The sequence below is a fragment of the Telmatherina bonti genome (genome assembly GCF_933228915.1).
Source record: "Telmatherina bonti genome assembly, chromosome: 19".
NCBI classification, from domain to species: Eukaryota; Metazoa; Chordata; class Actinopteri; order Atheriniformes; family Telmatherinidae; genus Telmatherina; species Telmatherina bonti.
Genome location: NC_136617.1, coordinates 3,833,417 through 3,851,558, shown reverse-complemented (window position 1 = coordinate 3,851,558; position 18,142 = coordinate 3,833,417).

Sequence of the window (18,142 nt, the reverse complement as noted above, 5' to 3'; positions counted from 1 at the left end):
AACTTCCCCAGATGCAGAATAACTTCCCCAGATGCAAAATAACTCCCCCAGACACAGAATAACCCCCAGACGCAGAATAACTCCCCCAGATGCGGAATAACTCCCCCAGATGCGGAATAACTCCCCCAGACACAGAATAACTCCCCCAGATGCGGAATAGCTCCCCCAGACGCAGAATAACTCCCCCAGATGCAGAATAACTTCCCCAGACGCAGAATAACTCCCCCAGACGCAGAATAACTCTCCCAGACACAGAATAACTCCCCCAGACAGAATAACTCCCCCAAACACAGAATAACTCCCCCAAACACGGAATAACTCCCCCAAACACAGAATAACTCTCCCAGACACGGAATAACTCTCCCAGACACGGAATAACTTTCCCAGACACGGAACAGCTCCCCCAGGCACGGAATAACTCTCCCAGACACGGAATAACTCTCCCAGATACGGAATAACTCCCCCAGACGCAGAATAACTTCGCCAAACACAGAAAAACTCCCCCAGATGCAGAATAACTCTCAGATGCAGAATAACTCTCCCAGATACAGAATAACTCCCCCAGACACGGAATAACTCCCCCAGATGCAGAATAACTCCCCCAGATGCAAAATAACTCCCCCAGACACAGAATAACCCCCAGACGCAGAATAACTCCCCCAGACGCGGAATAACTTCCCCAGACACGGAATAACTCCCCCAGATGCAGAATAACTCTCAGATGCAGAATAACTCTCAGATGCAGAATAACTCTCAGATGCAGAATAACTCTCCCAGACACAGAATAAGTCTCCCAGATACGGAATAACTCTCCCAGATACGGAATAACTCCCCCAGATGCGGAATAACTCACCCAGACACAGAATAACTCCCCCAGATGCGGAATAACTCCCCCACACACGGAATAACTCCCCCAGACACGGATTAACTTTCCCAGACACGGAATAACTCCCTCAAACACAGAATAACTCTCCCCCAGATGCAGAATAACTCTCAGATGCAGAATAACTCCCCCAGATGCGGAATAACTCCCTCAGATGCAGAATAACTCCCTCAGATGCAGAATAACTCCCCCAGATGCAAAATAACTCTCCCAGACGCAGAATAACTCCCCCAGACGCGGAATAACTCCCCCACACACGGAATAACTCTCCCCCAGATGCAGAATAACTCTCAGATGCAGAATAACTCCCCCAGACACGGAATAACTCCCTCAGATGCAGAATAACTCCCCCAGACGCAGAATAACTCTCCCAGACACAGAATAACTCTCCCAGACGCAGAATAACTCCCCCAGACGCAGAATAACTCCCCCAGATGCGGAATAACTCCCCCAGACACGGAATAACTCCCTCAGATGCAGAATAACTCCCCCAGACGCAGAATAACTCTCCCAGACACAGAATAACTCTCCCAGACGCAGAATAACTCCCCCAGACGCAGAATAACTCCCCCAGATGCGGAATAACTCTCCCAGACGCAGAACAACTTCCCCAGACACGGAATAACTCCCCCAGACACGGAAAAACTTTCCCAGACACGGAATAACTCCCCCAGACACAGAATAACTCCCCCAGATGCGGAATAACTCCCCCACACACGGAATAACTCCCCCAGACGCAGAATAACTTTCCCAGACAGAATAACTCCCCCAAACACAGAATAACTCCCCCAAACACAGAATAACTCCCCCAGATGTGGAATAACTCCCCCACACACGGAATAACTCCCCCAGACAGAATAACACCCCAAACACAGAATAACTCCCCCAGACACGGAATAACTCCCCCAGACGCAGAATAACTTCGCCAAACACAGAATAACTCCCCCAGACAGAATAACACCCCAAACACAGAATAACTCCCCCAGACACGGAATAACTCCCCCAGACGCAGAATAACTTCCCCAAACACAGAATAACTCCCCCAGACGCAGAACAACTTCCCCAAACACGGAATAACTCCCCCAGACACGGAATAACTTTCCCAGACACGGAATAACTCCCCCAAACACAGAATAACTCTCAGATGCAGAATAACTCCCCCAGACACGGAATAACTCCCCCAGACACGGAATAACTCCCTCAGATGCAGAATAACTCCCCCAGATGCGGAATAACTCCCCCACACACGGAATAACTCCCCCAGACACGGAATAACTTTCCCAGACACGGAATAACTCCCTCAAACACAGAATAACTCTCCCCCAGATGCAGAATAACTCTCAGATGCAGAATAACTCCCCCAGATGCGGAATAACTCCCTCAGATGCAGAATAACTCTCCCCCAGATGCAGAATAACTCTCAGATGCAGAATAACTCCCCCAGATGCGGAATAACTCCCTCAGATGCAGAATAACTCCCTCAGATGCAGAATAACTCCCCCAGATGCAAAATAACTCTCCCAGACGCAGAATAACTCCCCCAGACGCGGAATAACTCCCCCACACACGGAATAACTCTCCCCCAGATGCAGAATAACTCTCAGATGCAGAATAACTCCCCCAGACACGGAATAACTCCCTCAGATGCAGAATAACTCCCCCAGACGCAGAATAACTCTCCCAGACACAGAATAACTCTCCCAGACGCAGAATAACTCCCCCAGACGCAGAATAACTCCCCCAGATGCGGAATAACTCTCCCAGACACAGAACAACTTCCCCAGACACGGAATAACTCCCCCAGACACGGAATACCTTTCCCAGACACGGAATAACTCCCCCAGACACAGAATAACTCCCCCAGATGCGGAATAACTCCCCCACACACGGAATAACTCCCCCAGACGCAGAATAACTTCCCCAAACACAGAATAACTCCCCCAGACACAGAACAACTTCCCCAAACACGGAATAACTCCCCCAGACACGGAATAACTTTCCCAGACACGGAATAACTCCCCCAAACACAGAATAACTCTCAGATGCAGAATAACTCCCCCAGACACGGAATAACTCCCCCAGACACGGAATAACTCCCTCAGATGCAGAATAACTCCCCCAGATGCAAAATAACTCTCCCAGACGCAGAATAACTCCCCCAGACGCGGAATAACTCTCAGATGCAGAATAACTCCCCCAGACATGGAATAACTCCCCCAGACAGAATAACTCCCCCAGACACGGAATAACTTTCCCAGACACGGAATAACTCCCCCAGATGCGGAATAACTCCCCCACACACGGAATAACTCCCCCAGACGCGGAATAACTCCCCCACACACGGAATAACTCCCCCAAACACAGAATAACTCTCCCAGATGCGGAATAACTCCCCCAGACACAGAATAACTCCCCCAGATGCAAAATAACTTCCCCAGATGCAAAATAACTCCCCCAGACACAGAATAACCCCCAGACGCAGAATAACTCCCCCAGATGCGGAATAACTCCCCCAGATGCGGAATAACTCCCCCAGACACAGAATAACTCCCCCAGATGCGGAATAACTCCCCCACACACGGAATAACTCCCCCAGACGCAGAATAACTCCCCCAGACGCGGAATAACCCCCAGGCGCAGAATAAAGCCCCCAGACAGAATAACTACCCCAAACACAGTATAACACTCCCAGACACTGAATGACTCCCCCAGACGCAGAATAACTTCCCCAGATGCAGAATAACTTCCCCAGATGCAAAATAACTCCCCCAGACACAGAATAACCCCCAGACGCAGAATAACTCCCCCAGATGCGGAATAACTCCCCCAGATGCGGAATAACTCCCCCAGACACAGAATAACTCCCCCAGATGCGGAATAACTGCCCCACACACGGAATAACTCCCCCAGACGCAGAATAACTCCCCCAGACGCGGAATAACCCCCAGGCGCAGAATAACTCCCCCAGACAGAATAACTACCCCAAACACAGTATAACACTCCCAGACACTGAATGACTCCCCCAGACGCAGAATAACTTCCCCAGACGCAGAATAACTCCCCCAGACGCAGAATAACTTCCCCAGACGCAGAATAACTCCCCCAGACGCAGAATAACTCTCCCAGACACAGAATAACTCCCCCAGACAGAATAACTCCCCCAGACACGGAATAACTTTCCCAGACACGGAATAGCTCCCCCAAACACAGAATAACACTCCCAGACACTGAATAACTCCCCCAGACGCAGAATAGCTTCCCCAGACGCAGAATAACTCCCCCAGACGCAGAATAACTCTCCCAGACACAGAATAACTCCCGCAGACAGAATAACTCCCCCACACACGGAATAACTCCCCCAGACGCAGAATAACTTCCCCAAACACAGAATAACTCCCCCAGACACAGAACAACTTCCCCAAACACGGAATAACTCCCCCAGACACGGAATAACTTTCCCAGACACGGAATAACTCCCCCAAACACAGAATAACTCTCAGATGCAGAATAACTCCCCCAGACACGGAATAACTCCCCCAGACACGGAATAACTCCCTCAGATGCAGAATAACTCCCCCAGATGCAAAATAACTCTCCCAGACGCAGAATAACTCCCCCAGACGCGGAATAACTCTCAGATGCAGAATAACTCCCCCAGACATGGAATAACTCCCCCAGACAGAATAACTCCCCCAGACACGGAATAACTTTCCCAGACACGGAATAACTCCCCCAGATGCGGAATAACTCCCCCACACACGGAATAACTCCCCCAGACGCGGAATAACTCCCCCACACACGGAATAACTCCCCCAAACACAGAATAACTCTCCCAGATGCGGAATAACTCCCCCAGACACAGAATAACTCCCCCAGATGCAAAATAACTTCCCCAGATGCAAAATAACTCCCCCAGACACAGAATAACCCCCAGACGCAGAATAACTCCCCCAGATGCGGACTAACTCCCCCAGATGCGGAATAACTCCCCCAGACACAGAATAACTCCCCCAGATGCGGAATAACTCCCCCACACACGGAATAACTCCCCCAGACGCAGAATAACTCCCCCAGACGCGGAATAACCCCCAGGCGCAGAATAAAGCCCCCAGACAGAATAACTACCCCAAACACAGTATAACACTCCCAGACACTGAATGACTCCCCAAGACGCAGAACAACTTCCCCAGACACGGAATAACTCCCCCAGACACGGAAAAACTTTCCCAGACACGGAATAACTCCCCCAGACACAGAATAACTCCCCCAGATGCGGAATAACTCCCCCACACACGGAATAACTCCCCCAGACGCAGAATAACTTTCCCAGACAGAATAACTCCCCCAAACACAGAATAACTCCCCCAGACACAGAATAACTCCCCCAGATGTGGAATAACTCCCCCACACACGGAATAACTCCCCCAGACGCAGAATAACTCCCCCAGACAGAATAACACCCCACACACGGAATAACTCCCCCAGACGCAGAATAACTCCCCCAGACGCGGAATAACTCCCCCACACACGGAATAACTCCCCCAGACAGAATAACACCCCAAACACAGAATAACTCCCCCAGACACGGAATAACTCCCCCAGACGCAGAATAACTTCGCCAAACACAGAATAACTCCCCCAGACAGAATAACACCCCAAACACAGAATAACTCCCCCAGACACGGAATAACTCCCCCAGACGCAGAATAACTTCCCCAAACACAGAATAACTCCCCCAGACGCAGAACAACTTCCCCAAACACGGAATAACTCCCCCAGACACGGAATAACTTTCCCAGACACGGAATAACTCCCCCAAACACAGAATAACTCTCAGATGCAGAATAACTCCCCCAGACACGGAATAACTCCCCCAGACACGGAATAACTCCCTCAGATGCAGAATAACTCCCCCAGATGCGGAATAACTCCCCCACACACGGAATAACTCCCCCAGACACGGAATAACTTTCCCAGACACGGAATAACTCCCTCAAACACAGAATAACTCTCCCCCAGATGCAGAATAACTCTCAGATGCAGAATAACTCCCCCAGACACAGAATAACTCCCCCAGATGCGGAATAACTCCCCCACACACGGAATAACTCCCCCAGACGCAGAATAACTCCCCCAGACGCGGAATAACCCCCAGGCGCAGAATAAAGCCCCCAGACAGAATAACTACCCCAAACACAGTATAACACTCCCAGACACTGAATGACTCCCCAAGACGCAGAACAACTTCCCCAGACACGGAATAACTCCCCCAGACACGGAAAAACTTTCCCAGACACGGAATAACTCCCCCAGACACAGAATAACTCCCCCAGATGCGGAATAACTCCCCCACACACGGAATAACTCCCCCAGACGCAGAATAACTTTCCCAGACAGAATAACTCCCCCAAACACAGAATAACTCCCCCAGACACAGAATAACTCCCCCAGATGTGGAATAACTCCCCCACACACGGAATAACTCCCCCAGACGCAGAATAACTCCCCCAGACAGAATAACACCCCACACACGGAATAACTCCCCCAGACGCAGAATAACTCCCCCAGACGCGGAATAACTCCCCCACACACGGAATAACTCCCCCAGACAGAATAACACCCCAAACACAGAATAACTCCCCCAGACACGGAATAACTCCCCCAGACGCAGAATAACTTCGCCAAACACAGAATAACTCCCCCAGACAGAATAACACCCCAAACACAGAATAACTCCCCCAGACACGGAATAACTCCCCCAGACGCAGAATAACTTCCCCAAACACAGAATAACTCCCCCAGACGCAGAACAACTTCCCCAAACACGGAATAACTCCCCCAGACACGGAATAACTTTCCCAGACACGGAATAACTCCCCCAAACACAGAATAACTCTCAGATGCAGAATAACTCCCCCAGACACGGAATAACTCCCCCAGACACGGAATAACTCCCTCAGATGCAGAATAACTCCCCCAGATGCGGAATAACTCCCCCACACACGGAATAACTCCCCCAGACACGGAATAACTTTCCCAGACACGGAATAACTCCCTCAAACACAGAATAACTCTCCCCCAGATGCAGAATAACTCTCAGATGCAGAATAACTCCCCCAGATGCGGAATAACTCCCTCAGATGCAGAATAACTCTCCCCCAGATGCAGAATAACTCTCAGATGCAGAATAACTCCCCCAGATGCGGAATAACTCCCTCAGATGCAGAATAACTCCCTCAGATGCAGAATAACTCCCCCAGATGCAAAATAACTCTCCCAGACGCAGAATAACTCCCCCAGACGCGGAATAACTCCCCCACACACGGAATAACTCTCCCCCAGATGCAGAATAACTCTCAGATGCAGAATAACTCCCCCAGACACGGAATAACTCCCTCAGATGCAGAATAACTCCCCCAGACGCAGAATAACTCTCCCAGACACAGAATAACTCCCCCAGACGCAGAATAACTCCCCCAGACGCGGAATAACCCCCAGGCGCAGAATAACGCCCCCAGACAGAATAACTACCCCAAACACAGTATAACACTCCCAGACACTGAATGACTCCCCCAGACGCAGAATAACTTCCCCAGATGCAGAATAACTTCCCCAGATGCAAAATAACTCCCCCAGACACAGAATAACCCCCAGACGCAGAATAACTCCCCCAGATGCGGAATAACTCCCCCAGATGCGGAATAACTCCCCCAGACACAGAATAACTCCCCCAGATGCGGAATAACTCCCCCACACACGGAATAACTCCCCCAGACGCAGAATAACTCCCCCAGACGCGGAATAACCCCCAGGCGCAGAATAACTCCCCCAGACAGAATAACTACCCCAAACACAGTATAACACTCCCAGACACTGAATTACTCCCCCACACGCAGAATAACTCCCCCAGATGCAGAATAACTTCCCCAGACGCAGAATAACTCCCCCAGACGCAGAATAACTCTCCCAGACACAGAATAACTCCCCCAGACAGAATAACTCCCCCAGACACGGAATAACTTTCCCAGACACGGAATAGCTCCCCCAAACACAGAATAACACTCCCAGACACTGAATAACTCCCCCAGACGCAGAATAGCTTCCCCAGACGCAGAATAACTCCCCCAGACGCAGAATAACTCTCCCAGACACAGAATAACTCCCGCAGACAGAATAACTCCCCCAAACACAGAATAACTCCCCCAGACACGGAATAACTCCCCCAGACGCAGAATAACTTCCCCAAACACGGAATAACTCCCCCAGACACGGAATAACTTTCCCAGACACGGAATAACTCCCCCAGACACAGAATAACTCCCCCAGATGCGGAATAACTCCCCCACACACGGAATAACTCCCCCAGACGCAGAATAACTTCCCCAAACACAGAATAACTCCCCCAGACACAGAACAAATTCCCCAAACACGGAATAACTCCCCCAGACACGGAATAACTTTCCCAGACACGGAATAACTCCCCCAAACACAGAATAACTCTCAGATGCAGAATAACTCCCCCAGACACGGAATAACTCCCCCAGACACGGAATAACTCCCTCAGATGCAGAATAACTCCCCCAGATGCAAAATAACTCTCCCAGACGCAGAATAACTCCCCCAGACGCGGAATAACTCTCAGATGCAGAATAACTCCCCCAGACATGGAATAACTCCCCCAGACAGAATAACTCCCCCAGACACGGAATAACTTTCCCAGACACGGAATAACTCCCCCAGATGCGGAATAACTCCCCCACACACGGAATAACTCCCCCAGACGCGGAATAACTCCCCCACACACGGAATAACTCCCCCAAACACAGAATAACTCTCCCAGATGCGGAATAACTCCCCCAGACACAGAATAACTCCCCCAGATGCAAAATAACTTCCCCAGATGCAAAATAACTCCCCCAGACACAGAATAACCCCCAGACGCAGAATAACTCCCCCAGATGCGGAATAACTCCCCCAGATGCGGAATAACTCCCCCAGACACAGAATAACTCCCCCAGATGCGGAATAACTCCCCCACACACGGAATAACTCCCCCAGACGCAGAATAACTCCCCCAGACGCGGAATAACCCCCAGGTGCAGAATAAAGCCCCCAGACAGAATAACTACCCCAAACACAGTATAACACTCCCAGACACTGAATGACTCCCCAAGACGCAGAATAACTTCCCCAGATGCAGAATAACTTCCCCAGATGCAAAATAACTCCCCCAGACACAGAATAACCCCCAGACGCAGAATAACTCCCCCAGATGCGGAATAACTCCCCCAGATGCGGAATAACTCCCCCAGACACAGAATAACTCCCCCAGATGCGGAATAGCTCCCCCAGACGCAGAATAACTCCCCCAGATGCAGAATAACTTCCCCAGACGCAGAATAACTCCCCCAGACGCAGAATAACTCTCCCAGACACAGAATAACTCCCCCAGACAGAATAACTCCCCCAAACACAGAATAACTCCCCCAAACACGGAATAACTCCCCAAACACGGAATAACTCTCCCAGACACGGAATAACTCTCCCAGACACGGAATAACTTTCCCAGACACGGAACAGCTCCCCAGGCACGGAATAACTCTCCCAGACACGGAATAACTCTCCCAGATACGGAATAACTCCCCCAGACGCAGAATAACTTCGCCAAACACAGAATAACTCCCCCAGATGCAGAATAACTCTCAGATGCAGAATAACTCTCCCAGATACAGAATAACTCCCCCAGACACGGAATAACTCCCCCAGATGCAGAATAACTCCCCCAGATGCAAAATAACTCCCCCAGACACAGAATAACCCCCAGACGCAGAATAACTCCCCCAGACGCGGAATAACTTCCCCAGACACGGAATAACTCCCCCAGATGCAGAATAACTCTCAGATGCAGAATAACTCTCAGATGCAGAATAACTCTCAGATGCAGAATAACTCTCCCAGACACAGAATAAGTCTCCCAGATACGGAATAACTCTCCCAGATACGGAATAACTCCCCCAGATGCGGAATAACTCACCCAGACACAGAATAACTCCCCAGATGCGGAATAACTCCCCCACACACGGAATAACTCCCCCAGACACGGAATAACTTTCCCAGACACGGAATAACTCCCTCAAACACAGAATAACTCTCCCCCAGATGCAGAATAACTCTCAGATGCAGAATAACTCCCCCAGATGCGGAATAACTCCCTCAGATGCAGAATAACTCCCTCAGATGCAGAATAACTCCCCCAGATGCAAAATAACTCTCCCAGACGCAGAATAACTCCCCCAGACGCGGAATAACTCCCCCACACACGGAATAACTCTCCCCCAGATGCAGAATAACTCTCAGATGCAGAATAACTCCCCCAGACACGGAATAACTCCCTCAGATGCAGAATAACTCCCCAGACGCAGAATAACTCTCCCAGACACAGAATAACTCTCCCAGACGCAGAATAACTCCCCCAGACGCAGAATAACTCCCCCAGATGCGGAATAACTCCCCCAGACACGGAATAACTCCCTCAGATGCAGAATAACTCCCCCAGACGCAGAATAACTCTCCCAGACACAGAATAACTCTCCCAGACGCAGAATAACTCCCCCAGACGCAGAATAACTCCCCCAGATGCGGAATAACTCTCCCAGACGCAGAACAACTTCCCCAGACACGGAATAACTCCCCCAGACACGGAAAAACTTTCCCAGACACGGAATAACTCCCCCAGACACAGAATAACTCCCCCAGATGCGGAATAACTCCCCCACACACGGAATAACTCCCCCAGACGCAGAATAACTTTCCCAGACAGAATAACTCCCCCAAACACAGAATAACTCCCCCAGACACAGAATAACTCCCCCAGATGTGGAATAACTCCCCCACACACGGAATAACTCCCCCAGACGCAGAATAACTCCCCAGACAGAATAACACCCCACACACGGAATAACTCCCCCAGACGCAGAATAACTCCCCAGACGCGGAATAACTCCCCCACACACGGAATAACTCCCCCAGACAGAATAACACCCCAAACACAGAATAACTCCCCCAGACACGGAATAACTCCCCCAGACGCAGAATAACTTCGCCAAACACAGAATAACTCCCCCAGACAGAATAACACCCCAAACACAGAATAACTCCCCCAGACACGGAATAACTCCCCCAGACGCAGAATAACTTCCCAAACACAGAATAACTCCCCAGACGCAGAACAACTTCCCCAAACACGGAATAACTCCCCCAGACACGGAATAACTTTCCCAGACACGGAATAACTCCCCCAAACACAGAATAACTCTCAGATGCAGAATAACTCCCCCAGACACGGAAAAACTCCCCCAGACACGGAATAACTCCCTCAGATGCAGAATAACTCCCCCAGATGCGGAATAACTCCCCCACACACGGAATAACTCCCCCAGACACGGAATAACTTTCCCAGACACGGAATAACTCCCTCAAACACAGAATAACTCTCCCCAGATGCAGAATAACTCTCAGATGCAGAATAACTCCCCCAGATGCGGAATAACTCCCTCAGATGCAGAATAACTCTCCCCCAGATGCAGAATAACTCTCAGATGCAGAATAACTCCCCCAGATGCGGAATAACTCCCTCAGATGCAGAATAACTCCCTCAGATGCAGAATAACTCCCCCAGATGCAAAATAACTCTCCCAGACGCAGAATAACTCCCCCAGACGCGGAATAACTCCCCCACACACGGAATAACTCTCCCCCAGATGCAGAATAACTCTCAGATGCAGAATAACTCCCCCCAGACACGGAATAACTCCCTCAGATGCAGAATAACTCCCCCAGACGCAGAATAACTCTCCCAGACACAGAATAACTCTCCCAGACGCAGAATAACTCCCCAGACGCAGAATAACTCCCCCAGATGCGGAATAACTCTCCCAGACACAGAACAACTTCCCCAGACACGGAATAACTCCCCCAGACACGGAATACCTTTCCCAGACACGGAATAACTCCCCCAGACACAGAATAACTCCCCCAGATGCGGAATAACTCCCCCACACACGGAATAACTCCCCCAGACGCAGAATAACTTCCCCAAACACAGAATAACTCCCCCAGACACAGAACAACTTCCCCAAACACGGAATAACTCCCCCAGACACGGAATAACTTTCCCAGACACGGAATAACTCCCCCAAACACAGAATAACTCTCAGATGCAGAATAACTCCCCCAGACACGGAATAACTCCCCCAGACACGGAATAACTCCCTCAGATGCAGAATAACTCCCCCAGATGCAAAATAACTCTCCCAGACGCAGAATAACTCCCCCAGACGCGGAATAACTCTCAGATGCAGAATAACTCCCCCAGACATGGAATAACTCCCCCAGACAGAATAACTCCCCCAGACACGGAATAACTTTCCCAGACACGGAATAACTCCCCCAGATGCGGAATAACTCCCCCACACACGACGGAATAACTCCCCCAGACGCGGAATAACTCCCCCACACACGGAATAACTCCCCCAAACACAGAATAACTCTCCCAGATGCGGAATAACTCCCCCAGACACAGAATAACTCCCCCAGATGCAAAATAACTTCCCCAGATGCAAAATAACTCCCCCAGACACAGAATAACCCCCAGACGCAGAATAACTCCCCCAGATGCGGAATAACTCCCCCAGATGCGGAATAACTCCCCCAGACACAGAATAACTCCCCCAGATGCGGAATAACTCCCCCACACACGGAATAACTCCCCCAGACACAGAATAACTCCCCCAGACGCGGAATAACCCCCAGGCGCAGAATAAAGCCCCCAGACAGAATAACTACCCCAAACACAGTATAACACTCCCAGACACTGAATGACTCCCCCAGACGCAGAATAACTTCCCCAGATGCAGAATAACTTCCCCAGATGCAAAATAACTCCCCCAGACACAGAATAACCCCCAGACGCAGAATAACTCCCCCAGATGCGGAATAACTCCCCCAGATGCGGAATAACTCCCCCAGACACAGAATAACTCCCCAAGATGCGGAATAACTCCCCCACACACGGAATAACTCCCCCAGACGCAGAATAACTCCCCCAGACGCGGAATAACCCCCAGGCGCAGAATAACTCCCCCAGACAGAATAACTACCCCAAACACAGTATAACACTCCCAGACACTGAATGACTCCCCCAGACGCAGAATAACTTCCCCAGACGCAGAATAACTCCCCCAGACGCAGAATAACTTCCCCAGACGCAGAATAACTCCCCCAGACGCAGAATAACTCTCCCAGACACAGAATAACTCCCCCAGACAGAATAACTCCCCCAGACACGGAATAACTTTCCCAGACACGGAATAGCTCCCCCAAACACAGAATAACACTCCCAGACACTGAATAACTCCCCCAGACGCAGAATAGCTTCCCCAGACGCAGAATAACTCCCCCAGACGCAGAATAACTCTCCCAGACACAGAATAACTCCCGCAGACAGAATAACTCCCCCACACACGGAATAACTCCCCCAGACGCAGAATAACTTCCCCAAACACAGAATAACTCCCCCAGACACAGAACAACTTCCCCAAACACGGAATAACTCCCCCAGACACGGAATAACTTTCCCAGACACGGAATAACTCCCCCAAACACAGAATAACTCTCAGATGCAGAATAACTCCCCCAGACACGGAATAACTCCCCCAGACACGGAATAACTCCCTCAGATGCAGAATAACTCCCCCAGATGCAAAATAACTCTCCCAGACGCAGAATAACTCCCCCAGACACGGAATAACTCTCAGATGCAGAATAACTCCCCCAGACATGGAATAACTCCCCCAGACAGAATAACTCCCCCAGACACGGAATAACTTTCCCAGACACGGAATAACTCCCCCAGATGCAAAATAACTTCCCCAGATGCAAAATAACTCCCCCAGACACAGAATAACCCCCAGACGCAGAATAACTCCCCCAGATGCGGAATAACTCCCCCAGATGCGGAATAACTCCCCCAGACACAGAATAACTCCCCCAGATGCGGAATAACTCCCCCACACACGGAATAACTCCCCCAGACGCAGAATAACTCCCCCAGACGCGGAATAACCCCCAGGCGCAGAATAAAGCCCCCAGACAGAATAACTACCCCAAACACAGTATAACACTCCCAGACACTGAATGACTCCCCAAGACGCAGAATAACTTCCCCAGATGCAGAATAACTTCCCCAGATGCAAAATAACTCCCCCAGACACAGAATAACCCCCAGACGCAGAATAACTCCCCCAGATGCGGAATAACTCCCCCAGATGCGGAATAACTCCCCCAGACACAGAATAACTCCCCCAGATGCGGAATAACTCCCCCACACACGGAATAACTCCCCCAGACGCAGAATAACTCCCCCAGACGCGGAATAACCCCGAGGCGCAGAATAACTCCCCCAGACAGAATAACTACCCCAAACACAGTATAACACTCCCAGACACTGAATGACTCCCCCAGACGCAGAATAACTTCCCCAGACGCAGAATAACTCCCCCAGACGCAGAATAACTTCCCCAGACGCAGAATAACTCCCCCAGACGCAGAATAACTCTCCCAGACACAGAATAACTCCCCCAGACAGAATAACTCCCCCAGACACGGAATAACTTTCCCAGACACGGAATAGCTCCCCCAAACACAGAATAACACTCCCAGACACTGAATAACTCCCCCAGACGCAGAATAGCTTCCCCAGACGCAGAATAACTCCCCCAGACGCAGAATAACTCTCCCAGACACAGAATAACTCCCCCAGACAGAATAACTCCCCCAAACACAGAATAACTCCCCCAGACACGGAATAACTCCCCCAGACGCAGAATAACTTCCCCAAACACGGAATAACTCCCCCAAACACGGAATAACTCCCCCAGACCCGGAATAACTCTCCCAGACATGGAATAACTTTCCCAAACACGGAATAGCTCCCCCAGACGCAGAATAACTCCCCCAGATGCAGAATAACTTCCCCAGACGCAGAATAACTCCCCCAGACGCAGAATAACTCTCCCAGACACAGAATAACTCCCCCAGACAGAATAACTCCCCCAAACACAGAATAACTCCCCCAAACACGGAATAACTCCCCCAAACACGGAATAACTCTCCCAGACACGGAATAACTCTCCCAGACACGGAATAACTTTCCCAGACACGGAACAGCTCCCCCAGGCACGGAATAACTCTCCCAGACACGGAATAACTCTCCCAGATACGGAATAACTCCCCCAGATGCAGAATAACTCCCAGTTACAGAATAACTCCCCCAGACGCAGAATAACTCCCCCACACATGGAATAACTCCCCCAGACGCAGAATAACTCCCCCAGACATGGAATAACTCCCCCAGACACGGAATAACTCTCCCAGATATGGAATAACTCTCCCAGATACGGAATAACTCCCCCAGATGCGGAATAACTCCCCCAGATGCGGAATAACCCCCCCCCCCCCCCCCCCCCCCCCCCAAACACAGAATAACTCCCCCAGACGCAGAATAGCTCTCCCAGACATGGAATAACTCCCCCAGACCCGGGATAACTCTCCCAGACATGGAATAACTTTGCCAGACACGGAATAGCTCCCCCAAACACAGAATAACACTCCCAGACACTGAATAACTCCCCCAGACGCAGAATAACTTCCCCAGACGCAGAATAACTCCCCCAGACGCAGAATAACTCTCCCAGACACAGAATAACTCCCCCAGACAGAATAACTCCCCCAGACACGGAATAACTTTCCCAGACACGGAATAGCTCCCCCAAACACATAATAACACTCCCAGACACTGAATAACTCCCCCATACGCAGAATAACTTCCCCAGACGCAGAATAACTCCCCCAGACGCAGAATAACTCTCCCAGACACAGAATAACTCCCCCAGACAGAATAATTCCCCCAAACACAGAATAACTCCCCCAAACACGGAATAACTCCCCCAAACACGGAATAACTCTCCCAGACACGGAATAACTCTCCCAGACACGGAATAACTTTCCCAAACACGGAATAGCTCCCCCAGACGCAGAATAACTCCCCCAGATGCAGAATAACTTCCCCAGACGCAGAATAACTCCCCCAGACGCAGAATAACTCTCCCAGACACAGAATAACTCCCCCAGACAGAATAACTCCCCCAAACACAGAATAACTCCCCCAAACACGGAATAACTCCCCCAAACACGGAATAACTCTCCCAGACACGGAATAACTCTCCCAGACACGGAATAACTTTCCCAGACACGGAACAGCTCCCCCAGGCACGGAATAACTCTCCCAGACACGGAATAACTCTCCCAGATACGGAATAACTCCCCCAGATGCAGAATAACTCCCAGTTACAGAATAACTCCCCCAGACGCAGAATAACTCCCCCACACATGGAATAACTCCCCCAGACGCAGAATAACTCCCCCAAATACGGTATAACTCCCCCAGACCCGGAATAACACCCCCAGACATGGAATAACTCCCCCAGACCCGGAATAACACCCCCAGACATGGAATAACTCCCCCAGACACGGAATAACTCTCCCAGATATGGAATAACTCTCCCAGATACGGAATAACTCCCCCAGATGCGGAATAACTCCCCCAGACACGGAATAACTTTCCCAGACACGGAATAGCTCCCCCAAACACAGAATAACACTCCCAGACACTGAATAACTCCCCCAGACGCAGAATAACTCTCCCAGACACAGAATAACTCCCCCAGACAGAATAACTCCCCCAGACAGAATAACTCCCCAAACACGGAATAACTCCCCCAAACACGGAATAACTCCCCCAGACCCGGAATAACTCTCCCAGACACGGAATAACTCTCCCAGACACGGAATAACTTTCCCAGACACGGAATAGCTCCCCCAGACACAGAATAACTCCCCCAGACGCAGAATAACTCCCCCAAACACAGAATAACTCCCCCAAACACAGAATAATTCCCCTAGATGCAGAATAACACCCCCAGACATGGAATAACTCTCCCAGACACGGAATAACTCTCCCAGACACGGAATAACTCCCCCAGACACAGAATAACTCCCCCAGACGCAGAATAACTCTCCCAGACACAGAATAACTCCCCCAGACAGAATAACTCCCCCAGACAGAATAACTCCCCCAAACACGGAATAACTCCCCCAAACACGGAATAACTCCCCCAGACCCGGAATAACTCTCCCAGACACGGAATAACTCTCCCAGACACGGAATAACTTTCCCAGACACGGAATAGCTCCCCCAGACACAGAATAACTCCCCCAGACGCAGAATAACTCCCCCAAACACAGAATAACTCCCCCAAACACAGAATAATTCCCCTAGATGCAGAATAACACCCCCAGACATGGAATAACTCTCCCAGACACGGAATAACTCTCCTAGACACGGAATAACTTTCCCAGACACGGAATAGCTCCCCCAGACACAGAATAACTCCCCCAGACGCAGAATAACTCCCCCAAACACAGAATAACTCCCCCAAACACAGAATAATTCCCCTAGATTCAGAATAACACCCCCAGACATGGAATAACTCCCCCACACATGGAATAACTCCCCCAGACGCAGAATAACTCCCCCAAATACGGTATAACTCCCCCAGACCCGGAATAACACCCCCAGACATGGAATAACTCCCCCAGACCCGGAATAACACCCCCAGACATGGAATAACTCCCCCAGACACGGAATAACTCTCCCAGATATGGAATAACTCTCCCAGATACGGAATAACTCCCCCAGATGCGGAATAACTCCCCCAGACACGGAATAACTTTCCCAGACACGGAATAGCTCCCCCAAACACAGAATAACACTCCCAGACACTGAATAACTCCCCCAGACGCAGAATAACTCTCCCAGACACAGAATAACTCCCCCAGACAGAATAACTCCCCCAGACAGAATAACTCCCCAAACACGGAATAACTCCCCCAAACACGGAATAACTCCCCCAGACCCGGAATAACTCTCCCAGACACGGAATAACTCTCCCAGACACGGAATAACTTTCCCAGACACGGAATAGCTCCCCCAGACACAGAATAACTCCCCCAGACGCAGAATAACTCCCCCAAACACAGAATAACTCCCCCAAACACAGAATAATTCCCCTAGATGCAGAATAACACCCCCAGACATGGAATAACTCTCCCAGACACGGAATAACTCTCCCAGACACGGAA